At 39.9% G+C, this 11,438-nt stretch overlaps 1 protein-coding gene across 3 annotated transcripts in view; it reads left to right on the top strand.

Moving 5' to 3' along the window:
* Positions 1-6,722: 6,722 nt before the first annotated feature.
* The window catches only part of pxb (putative Hedgehog signaling attenuator pxb), a 67,985-nt gene continuing 63,269 nt past the window's right edge, over positions 6,723-11,438 (top strand). For all 3 annotated transcript variants that reach the window (XM_065311343.1, XM_065311345.1, XM_065311342.1), the window contains exon 1: positions 6,723-6,941. The gene's annotated coding sequence lies outside the window, so the exon portion shown is untranslated. The remainder of the gene's footprint in view (positions 6,942-11,438) is intronic.

Genomic DNA, 11,438 nt, shown 5'->3' with positions numbered 1-11,438 from the left:
AAATGAGAAAATAGCCCATTATGACACATCCCCAAACCCCACCTTTGATGAAATTATATCCCGTTGTAGATTCGGTGACAATTGATAAATGTGTTTCTCTAAGGGCTCAAATTACCCAGCGAACAAAAGAACAAATAAAATTTTGTCCAGAATTTAATACAGCAAGCAAAAATTCATTCAGTCAGATTTATCTATATTTGAATTTTTTATTAAATTAAGTATAAAGTTTGTGAATGCAGGGGCGACACGTTCGAATAGTTGAGGATTTAGTGGCTGGACGAGCGGAGGAGAAAGTAGACTATTATAAAGAGGGTCCATCTCCTGGCGTAACTCAGTGCGGCCAAGCGTCACCGGAAACGTGTCCGGAGAGTTGAATGAATCACATCTCCCTCCGGTTTTTGCACGAGCTCATACGAAATAACCGAAGCACCAAAACACACACAGACACACACACCACCTTCATTGCCCAGCTAGGGAAACTTTCTATCGTGCCAATTCTCATAGTCTTGAAGCGTTCACCGAAAGCCCGCCGGGCCGACATTAAAACCGCCCTCAGTCGACTTAAACAAAAAAAAAACACACTACGCAATGAAAAAAACTTATCGACGCTTAGCGTTATGAACTTCAAAATGGATTTCGTAATTCTTCCGATGGCAACGCCTGATGGAGCGTAAACTTTACGAAACACCCGACGAACCCTGAAGGTAGAAGAAGTTCGCATGCACCGCTAGTTGTTACGTGCAGGTTTTCCGCGCGCGAGGATAGGAAAAGGGTGAATGCAAATTTCATTTGATCTGACTGACTCAAGAACATCACTTACATTCCATTTAACCCTCGGGCACTTTCAACAGCTAGCAGCTATTAAATAAAACTTCTTTACGCGCGCTCGATAAAAACCAGTACAAATAATCGCCCGTGATGATTGTACAATAAAGTCGACGTGATTTTATTTTGTGAGCGTTCGATTCGTGAAAAATTTTACGACGCACTTGGAAAACTTTTTCGTCGATTTCATTTCAATTCGGTTCAATCGCATGACAAATTTGCATAACAATCTATGCGCCAACTCCAACTAACATGGAACGAGTTAAAAACGTTCACATTTTCAGCTTCATTGCGGAGAAATAAATTATTTCGTTGCCTTGTACCAAAAAATAATAATTACCTAATTAATTTTGTATTCCAAAACTTTTTTATATTAAACTAACTTTTGTCCCGGTAGTGTTTAAAAAAATGTAATTCGTTTTTACTTTCTTGTTCTAGACATAGTATGTGTCAATTCTATCAATAAGATTCGCAATTTTATTTTGAACAAATTAATTATATAAAGAATTGCTTATAATGCACTTCAGCGCATCATCTCGGATTCAACTATTTAACTATAACTATGATTGAAACTCAATGCCAACTTTTATCCGAAAGAAAAGGGCTGTCATTAGGGTGTTCCCGGTAATTATACAAATTTTTCTCGCCGAAAAACCATCCTTGGACTTTAACGAACATTTAAAAAAACAATAGGCCAAATTGGTCTACGCGTTATTGAGTTATGAGCTTACCAACTTATTTTGCGATTTATTTTTATAATATAGATTGCAATTATCGTATTATCCACTTGACGCAATTGTGCAATCTGCTTTTATTCATTCATTCTCCTAAAATAATGTTAGTTCAATTTTGATGGATTATTCCTGATGAATGAAAGTGAATATCGCGATTATGGTACTCGTATAGTGATTTTGATAAACTCGAACCATATCAACTTCCATTGATAGGAATAATATAACTGGGCACTCACAAAATAACAAATGCGTAATTAATTAACAAAACAATGAAAAATGCACTATACCTAAGCCCCAATATGAAATTCCTTGACCCTTGGCCGGGTGAGTGAGCATTGCGTGCTCACCAGCCGTGAAGTAATGAAATGCAAACAGCAAATCACGCATAATACGAATACGATTCAATAAACATTCGGCGCACAATATAACTCGCCGTCGATGGCGAGAGAATGCTATGCCAATAATTTTTGCCGGACACAAAAGGCAAGCGCAATTTATCGCAACGCAACCGTGCCAACGATGGAGTGGGGGCGGCGGTGTATTGTTTACAACTCAGTTACAACAAAATTGTAAACACACGACGTACGGCCACCAGCGTTACCATCGCAACCAGCGGGTTGAGTCAAACAGAGCGGGATTAATTCGCATCGATTTACGCATAGATAATAATATTTAGCGCTGTCAATTATTCACATATTGGCTGGAATAATAATTGTGTTAGCGGTTGTTTTAACGCGCATCGGTGAGTAATTAACATTATGTTAATCACTTTTTGTTAGCTTTCAGTTGTATCTCGCCGGGCAAAAATGTTATAAAATATTCAATGCATAATTTGTCCAATAATTTATTGTAGACCACTTTGAGAAAATGAGAGGATGAGAGCATAGATAATTTATTTGCAACTGCGGTTCATAGAAATATTTACAAAACAGTTGTTTCCGTGAAATAATTAATTCGAGTGCATTTGCGGCTTTGCATCGACCAGTTGTGCGAATTAAATAAAATAATATCGGCCGGTTTCATTAACGAAATGTCGTCGTTTATTTTTAACGCGTGCTTTAATTATTTTTAATTAATTATATTTTTAATGAAAACGTAAATTATTAATGCAACTAGACGGCGTTGCGAACAAATTTCCAATCTCGAAACAAAATTGCGAAAGCGAAGGAGTCGATATTGCTCATCGCTTTTTTGCAATTTAAATTTTTGATGCAAAACTAATTTCCATCATAGAAATCCATTAGCCGTTGGCTTGCCGCCAGCAAATTTGATATCAATTCTACGAATACAAATACAGCTGCAGATTGAGGCTGCGAACGATGAAACATAAAATAGATGGAAATGCAAGAAATGCATTGTTGTGGCTTTTTTTTTCTTGGTTTACTTGCAGTAATTTCTAAAGCGGCTCGATCAAACAATCCAAAAGGATTTTTCGTTTCTGCCACTGTTGCGGCGCAAAAACACAAATGCGTTTTTTGTGCGAGCGTCGTAACATGCCGCGAAATAGGACACATATTGCGATTTTAAATTACAATCCACCAAAGTGTATAATTTATGAAATGACGTGCATCGGGTCGTGACACTGGGCATCTTGCGGTTGGACGCGGAGATCGCACAACGCACACAACTCAATTCCAGCGACCGACCACGCCGCCGAACGCTTTCGGCTTTTTCAGACGCGCGCGCCGAACAAGATAAAGCCATTATCTTATTACCGCAACCACTACATGCGCGCGCGCACAATGGCCACGTACGTACGCCCCGCGAGTAACCGAATCGCGAAATAATAACGCAAGAAAAAATAAATTCACGGAAACAATCAGCGGGCGGGCGGATCCGCGCGAATTGGGAACGCAAACACCGACCAGTCGTGGGAACTTAGTAAAGCGCAGCGAAACAAACCGCATACCCGAATCCGATTATATATTCAACTAGCTTTTGCCAGCGACTTCATCCCGGTAGTGTTTAATAAAAATGTAATTCTTTATTCTCTTGTTCAAGACATAGTATGTGTCAATTCTATCAATAAGATTCGCTATTCTATTTTAAAGAAATTAATTACATGTATAAAGAATTGTAAATAATGCACTTTTGCCAACTTTTATCCTATAGAAAAGGGCTGTTTTTAGGGTTTTCCCGGCAATAATTCGAATTTTTCTCGCCGTAAAAACCATCCTTGGACTTTAACAAACATTTAAAAAAAGAATTGGCCAAATTAGTCGAGGCGTTGTTGAGTTATGCGCTTACCAACAAATTTTGCGATTGATTACAAATCTAACCTACAACAACTTACATTGTCAACCTTAAGGTCCTTTTAAAATAGATATAATAAAATTAATGGACACGTAGATCATCATCATTATCACCGTTTGCAAATCTATTTGAGAATCATCCAAGCACCGCGCATCGCGTTGTTTGCGCGATTGTCGTTTGGAAACAACACGAGCGAACGGATGCGTAATATAACAACACAACAGTCATGTGCACGGCCGTGGCGGCCGCATGCGTCATGATCACATATCCCATAATTAGATCAGTTGCCTATTGGGGTTGATTCCGTATCACTAGTTAACGACAATTACCCGTTTTCTCTGCATTGCAATTGTTGAGATAATTATGCGCGCGGCGCCGCGGCAAATACAATCGATAGCACGAACAGCAACGCACACTAACCCTAACTCAGGTGGAGAATGGCGAGCAAATTTTCAAAAATTAGATTTCACCTGCACACGCGCTGCTATATAACTTTGGTCAGAGGAAACGCGCATGGCGGTGGCAGTCGACGCGATTGAGCCTCGAGTTCAAGGAAACGTTCACGTTGACATTTAATTAACAGCGCAATGGAGGCACAATTTCAGTGGCGGGCAAAATTAATAGCAAACATAATTAATTAACATAAAAATCATACGAAAAAAAACGCCATTAATCTTATGCTAGTAAGTTTTTTTGTTGCGGTTTGCAATCATATCCGAAGTTTAAGCAGAAGCGCATTATTTGCTTATCGTAATTAATCACCAAACCTTTTGTTTCGAAACTTGCAATTTTTACATTAATTATGCACCAAGTGCATTACAATTTTTAATAATATAGACGTGCTTGTATTTGCCACCATGGACGTCGGTACAGAAATATTTCTGTTCACTTGTATTTTAGTCTTTTATGAGTGAATTGCACTCAACTCATTTTACTTCTGTCTTTTGTCCGTGTACATATCACCACACCATCAACACTGCTTGTCGAGTGAATGAGTTTCTCGCGAAAGGCCGCGCCGGTTCCTTCCGGAACACCGCGACTTCGTGTTCGGCATAATGCCCCGGCATATTGATGAAGTCGTTCGCGGTCGACGTTTATGCGCAGTTTTACGCGCGAGCGCGAGACGACAGCGCGTACAATGCGTGTTTTTCTTGCGAATGCCATGAATGAGCAGGAAACTATCCGGGCTTGCAAGGCTAAAGAGTCTCGTTTATGACGCCAGTAATTATTTTGTTATGCGCAGGAACGAATTTTCAGTATTTCAGTCTAGATCCCCACCGTAATCCTCGGTGTTTTTGTGCACAGTGGCAAACGTATTTCTGTCTGTATCTTTTGTTTTGGGGCACAGTTTCGTGGGCCGCTGTCAGTTGATGAAAAACTCGGAAAGTAGCAAATAGAAAAATCACTTTGTTTTTCCGTAATTATCTGAGCGCTCCTTTTTTCGACGCTCTTGTCCGGGGGACGATGCATGTATGTGTATGTGATACGGTTCAGCCCTTAACTCACTTTGTTCTTGTTTAGTGCACAACCGGCTAGACCGGCTCCATATTTTTTCTTCGAATGATGAATACGAGTTGCGCTTCCCCGAAAAGTAATTCCCGAGTATTATATGCTTTTTCTGTTGCAATGCCATTTGTTTTCGTTTAGCCGCCCCTATCGTAGAATAATAATAAACTCGGTGCAAGAGATTACGCGCGCGTTTACCGCCCTTCCTCCGACGTTGGGGCGTTGTAAGTCAGGCCCGCGCGCGCGAAAATTATGGATATTTTTTACAGCGTCGGGGGTAAAATAGAATTTATGTTGATTAAAATGGTGAGAACGTAATAGAAATCCTTCCGTTGTTTTTGCGCATACATGCAACATCTACTCGAACAGCGTCATATCCTGTTCTTCGCACATCCCAGCGGTCCTCTCCCACATTGATCCCCCGACCGGATTCGGTTGTTAAGCTGTGCGTATAAACACTTCATTTGTATGCGAATAATTTTTACCATGAAAACGTCTTCCACCGCAGCGTTTCCGGTAATAATCATAACATAAACAACAGCAAGAACAAAAAAAGGCTGCTTGCTTTATCAGGAGCACATCTCTTTATATCAATTCAATTTCCTGCGCGTGCAACAGCGCCCAAAACGAAAGCAGAGAGAAGAAAAAAAATCGAAAAAATTCAATCAAGAACTCCCGCAATTTAAAAAACCTACGCATGCACACACTTACTTTGCCGGTGTGGTGCACTCGTGTGTCGAATGTGGGACGTGTGCGAGATAAAATTGTCCCGGAGCCAACTTTACGCCAGGAACGTGCGAAACCCACCCGATACACACCGCCGCCGTCGAAAACTTTCTATATTTGAAGACAGCGGATTATGCGAACTCGAGTCTTTTGAGGCGCATTGTTATCGAATCATTATCCTGACGTACGGCACACGCACGAAGGAGTGAAGCCGCCCACGCAAATCTACAATTTCCATCTCGAACATTATTTGTCTAAACGCTGTTATCCCGCCGGCGGTATTAAATTGCCGCGATTCCATTTCAATCCGTTCCTTTGGCGAATTATTGCTCCGGGTCGAATGTTGAAATCAAAATAAAATAATAGCATGAAAGTGTTATATAAATGAGTGTAAATTAGTCAATTCTCAGCCCTTTTATATCATAAATTCCGAGGGAATAAATCGCCGGCAATAAAAAACGAATTACTCATATCGAAAGTAACTTTATTCATCGATATAATTAAACACGATAGGTATATCGCATTGCGTGGTGCGCTTTATCGCGATGCCGCGCGCGCGGTGTGAAGCCGATAAGACCCCGGCGGGGTGCAATGGTGGCGCGTGCGTCGCGACGCCGCCAGCGGCCGCCGGCGGCCCCCCAGCACACACCGATGCCGGCAGTTCGTCGGCGAGCCGCGCTTTATCCACTTCGCTCCACAGTCACACAGCACGACGCCGCCGACGAGTGTGCATGACGTGCGAGAGTTCACGTGTGCCACCCACGAACGCTTTTATCGCAATGTCATAGAACATATCCGCGTCCAGCAGGTGACTGACTGTTCGTGTGCACCGCTAACCTGTCATAAACTTTTATATACCTAAACCCAGAGAAGTGTAGTAGATTTCAATTGCCAAAGGTAAAACATATCTTTAATATAAATAAATTTTAGTATTTTTTTCATAGTACTTTGTTATCGAATCAAAATTGCCAACTTTGGTTGTGTCGTAAAAACAGTTGTGGCATTAAAAGGAAAACGTTGTAAACTACAACTACACGACAAACACATTTCCGTCTAATCGTCGATGGGAAACAAGTTGAAAGTTTTCAGTTTGATGTTCGACGTGTCTATAAACAAAACTTTTACTTGTACGCGTGTTGGATACAATTTGGGGCGTAGAATTATGAACTGTTATTTCATTTCATAAACATTCATCGTAATCGAGAATTAAATTCACAGCAATTCGATACGTTATTTTATATTATTTTCATCGTTGTTACTCAAATACCGTACACGCATATGATGATTCATTAAGGCTGAACGATACACTAACGTTAATTGTTATTTGGAGCGATAACACTATCCGTGTTTGTATTGTCAGATGACGCCGGCAGGGCAAAGTCCTTGTGAAATGTAAATACCACCAATTTACTAGTTGGCGTTCGTTTTTCCCGACACGTCGACGCTGCGCTGAAAACTCCCAAACTGACCGGGCTCGCAAACAAACTCTCCGGCCCCGCTTGCTGGAAAAACAAGCGGAGCGGATTGCGCTCGAAACTGGAGCCGGAGCGCAACAACAATTCCGTGTTTTATGTTTTATTTATTTTTACGCCAGCTTAGACCGGCGAGTTTGTCGACTTTATTCCAGTATCTATCTATGTTCGAATAGCCGATGCAAGCGCTTAAGTTCTTATTCTGCGCTGCTACCATAGCTTTCAATTCGTGTTCGGAAACATTAGCTAACAAGTGAGGTTAGGTAACCCGAAACAACATACATATACACATATAGATGTATTTAGTATTTAGTAAAGTACAAAACTAAAGTTTAGTTTAGTTTAATTAAAATTTAATTAATAAAAAGTAGGTAAAAGTTATATGAATGTAATAACAATGGCTTCCACTTGAATTTCTCCATCTTCATTGCGGAAGGAGGTGAAAGAAGCGTGGAAATCATATAAGCGCTGATTTTTGCTCTGAAAACTTTTTGGCGCCGCTCCAATCCTCGATAAAATTCCGCGTAGTGAATAGAAATGCAGTTTGTATTTTTTTCTCTTTTAACAAATTAACAATATGCGTTACTGTGAAAGTACATGTAATTTGGATTTGTAACGGATATTAGAAGTGGTAATTTTGACTGAGGTGTTGGCCAGACACCTAGTTCCACACTCGCGTGTAATTGCGGGGACACGGACTGTCGGTTAAGGAAGAGACAAAACAAATCGTCGGCATCGTGTCCGTATAATTTACCATAACGCGTTATTATTATTACAACTCGTCTACATCTCGCGCGCACGACGCACTAGAAAGAAGGTGCCTAACTATCGTAGTGTTGTTGTTTTTTTGTTGTTGCGCTGTGCTTGTTTTCGTGCGGTCGTTCTTATGAAGCCATTAAAGCAGCTGTACTAACAAGGTCTTATAAAATATACCCCCGAGGGCCATTGCGTGGTGAGCTGCGCGGCTCTCTCTCCGAAAGAAAACCGGGCGGAAAAGAACAAGAAAACGACGACGACGCGACTGCTTTTTACGCTCGCACACTCGAAAAATGCACCTTTAATATAGTTATTAAAAAATACAATTTGATATTAATGATAGGGTTCCGCAGCGCCGACGAATCGAGCGATGCGCAACCCGCCTTGTGCACCTCTCCGCTGCCTTGTTATTAGTGAAAGGCAGGTGTTGTTAACCCGCAATAAGAGACGCCACGCACGAACGAAGTGCGTTTCGGAATAAATATCGATAACACGCAGGCTGAGGATGCAAAACGTCGCGCAATCATTGAGAATGTTAATCGTTAATTACCCCGCTTAATTAGGTCCGCATCGGGCGTATCGTTTTAATGTTGCCATTTTTTGCGTTTTGAAAAAATCTCATAAACATCAACGTTTAATAACGCCATTTAGATTCACGTCTTTGTATAAATATAAAGTATCCTTGCGTTTTGGTCGAAAGATTAGACTGGGGCACGAATGCCACTGTAATAACGGCTGGCACTATGCGCGTTAATGGCGCACTCGCGCACAAATTATGACTTACGCTTTAATATTAGCAATTAACATTATATTATATGCACACATGATGCAAATAATGTTAGTTAGACGCTTGCAAAGTAGCATAATGACATGCGTGACTTGCGTATACTTCATAATATTATTAATTTCATTTTCTAATCTGGTTCACGCAGTTAGTTTTAATTGAATTTACTTGAATTGCTTGATTATTTATGATTAATTAGTGATATAATTGTATGCGCTATTTGTTGATAATAAACACTCGGGGGCAGTATGTGTTGATTATTCAAATCATAATTTGAGGTCAAATCTGTTTAAATTATTGCGTGTTATTACCCGAAACAATGGCTCCTATTTTCATTCATTAGCATTTAAGCTGGTAAGGCAGTGAATAAAATAGAAATAAAAAATTGCATGAAATAAAGAATACATTTACAGATTTACTTGTTTTCTATTGAAATAAACAACTACGTTGATACACTTCTTCGTAATTTTATTATAACCTAAAAATATACAAATTGGCACATCTGTAATATAAAAATGAATTGCAAAATCTGTTGGTAAGCGCATAACTCAACAACGCTTAGACCAATTTAGCCAATTTTTTTATTAAATGTTTGTTAACGTCCAAGGATGGTTTTTAAGGCAAGAAAAATTCAAATAATTGCCGAGAAAACCCTAAAACAGCCCTTTTCTATAGGATAAAAGTTGGCATTGAGATTCAATCATAGTTATAGTTAAATAGTTGAATCCGAGATGGCGCGCTGAAGTGCATTAATCACAATTCTTTATATAATTAATTTCTTTAACATGAAATTGCGAATCTTTTTGATAGAATTGACACATACTGTGTCTAGAACAAGAGAGAAAAACAAACTACATTTTTATTAAACACTACCGGGACAAAGTCGCGGGTAGTAACATTATGTAAATCAGAAATCAAACAAGGCAAAACAAATAAAAATTAAAATTACTAGAGCAATGTTACTAAACGATTCAAATCATTTGCTATATAGGTTATATAGAATTAAATTAATTAAATTAGCCAATAACCATGAAGATAATTGCTGCATGCGTTTGCTCTAGATCTGGATAGTTATCGTAAACGTAGCACAGATTAGAATAATCCGCAAATAAACCGTTTTGTCCCGAAACATACTTACGATAATAAATAGAAGGGCAGAATGTTTTGTTTACTGGACGCGACATTTCCAACCACCAGACCCCACCCTTTCTGGGATGTTGTGTGTGCAGACAACAATGCATTGTATTCTAATATAATCATGTAAAATATAATAACGCGAATAAAGTTTGTGACGCTTTGTGACGCTTTATTGTGTTAAGTATTTGCACACGAGACGAGATTAACAAAAGCAACTAAATAAAATCACCCAAGAGTCCCACGGGCGGTTTGTTGCCGCTCCGATAGATGCACAGCCTGTACAATTTCATTTTCCCCGGTTTCGTTTACGTTGTAGGTTATAACGCTGTCTCCGAAAGTCGACGCTGTGAATGTGTTATAACATTGTTTTTTTTCCCGTGGATGCTGAGCGCACGCAGAGATTTCGAAATAGTGTTACGGATGGAAAACGAAATGAGCGCAAAAACATTTTTCGACACATGTGTTTCAACGTTGTGCATATCGACAAAGAAGATGTTCTGCTGAATATTTGAACATGACGAATCCCGTTTGGAAAAACCATGCAGCCTGCGGGTATAGAAGAACAAGCCTTTTGTCTTCAGGAGTTAAATTCGCCTACAATACTGTGCTTGTGCATGTTGCATCGTTTGATGTCGGATCGGATCAAATTGTAGGTGTGAGACATCTGTCGCGATCATAACGACGAAATGAACCGGTGTCTTCGGGATGCACATTGCGTACGTGCGCGTAGACGCTGGATGCGCGACATCCCTCTTCCGGGCTTTTGCTATTCATGTGCGCCACGCGCCCCCTGAATGTATTTATGCGCCCTTGCACAAGGCCACGCGGCGCACACCCCTTAATATCGGGTTAGGCATACGAACACTTTATTTTCGTGCGTGCCTTCGTATCACGACACGCGAACGCGTGCGTATTTTGTTACCTAATGCTTTGTGCGTTGTGCGTTTAACAACAGCGACGATAGCATTCAACTGGCGCAATCTAATGGGTAATAACAAAGTAAAAATTGGTATGCGAAGAGCAAAAAAAAACGGTTACACAATTGTACAAGATGGTTAAACATATAGGTTACATAAATATCGCTTAAATATAACGTTTTTGTTTGATTCTATCGAAGTTAAAAGACGTTGTAAATGAAAATTGCTTAAAAGTCAAATAAAATCCAATACCGCACACCTGACTAACACAAAGCGACTCTAATCAATAAATCCTTTAATACCTCAAACATTCATTAACATCCATAGC

This window comes from Atheta coriaria, unplaced genomic scaffold (genome assembly GCF_025399875.1).
Source record: "Atheta coriaria isolate IRGN ID8LTWV9N9 unplaced genomic scaffold, Caltech_Dcor_3.1 hic_scaffold_9_pilon, whole genome shotgun sequence".
Classification (NCBI taxonomy): domain Eukaryota; kingdom Metazoa; phylum Arthropoda; class Insecta; order Coleoptera; family Staphylinidae; genus Dalotia; species Dalotia coriaria.
The sequence above is the reverse complement of the archived record's forward strand: the minus strand, read 5'-3'. Positions and strand labels throughout refer to the sequence as shown.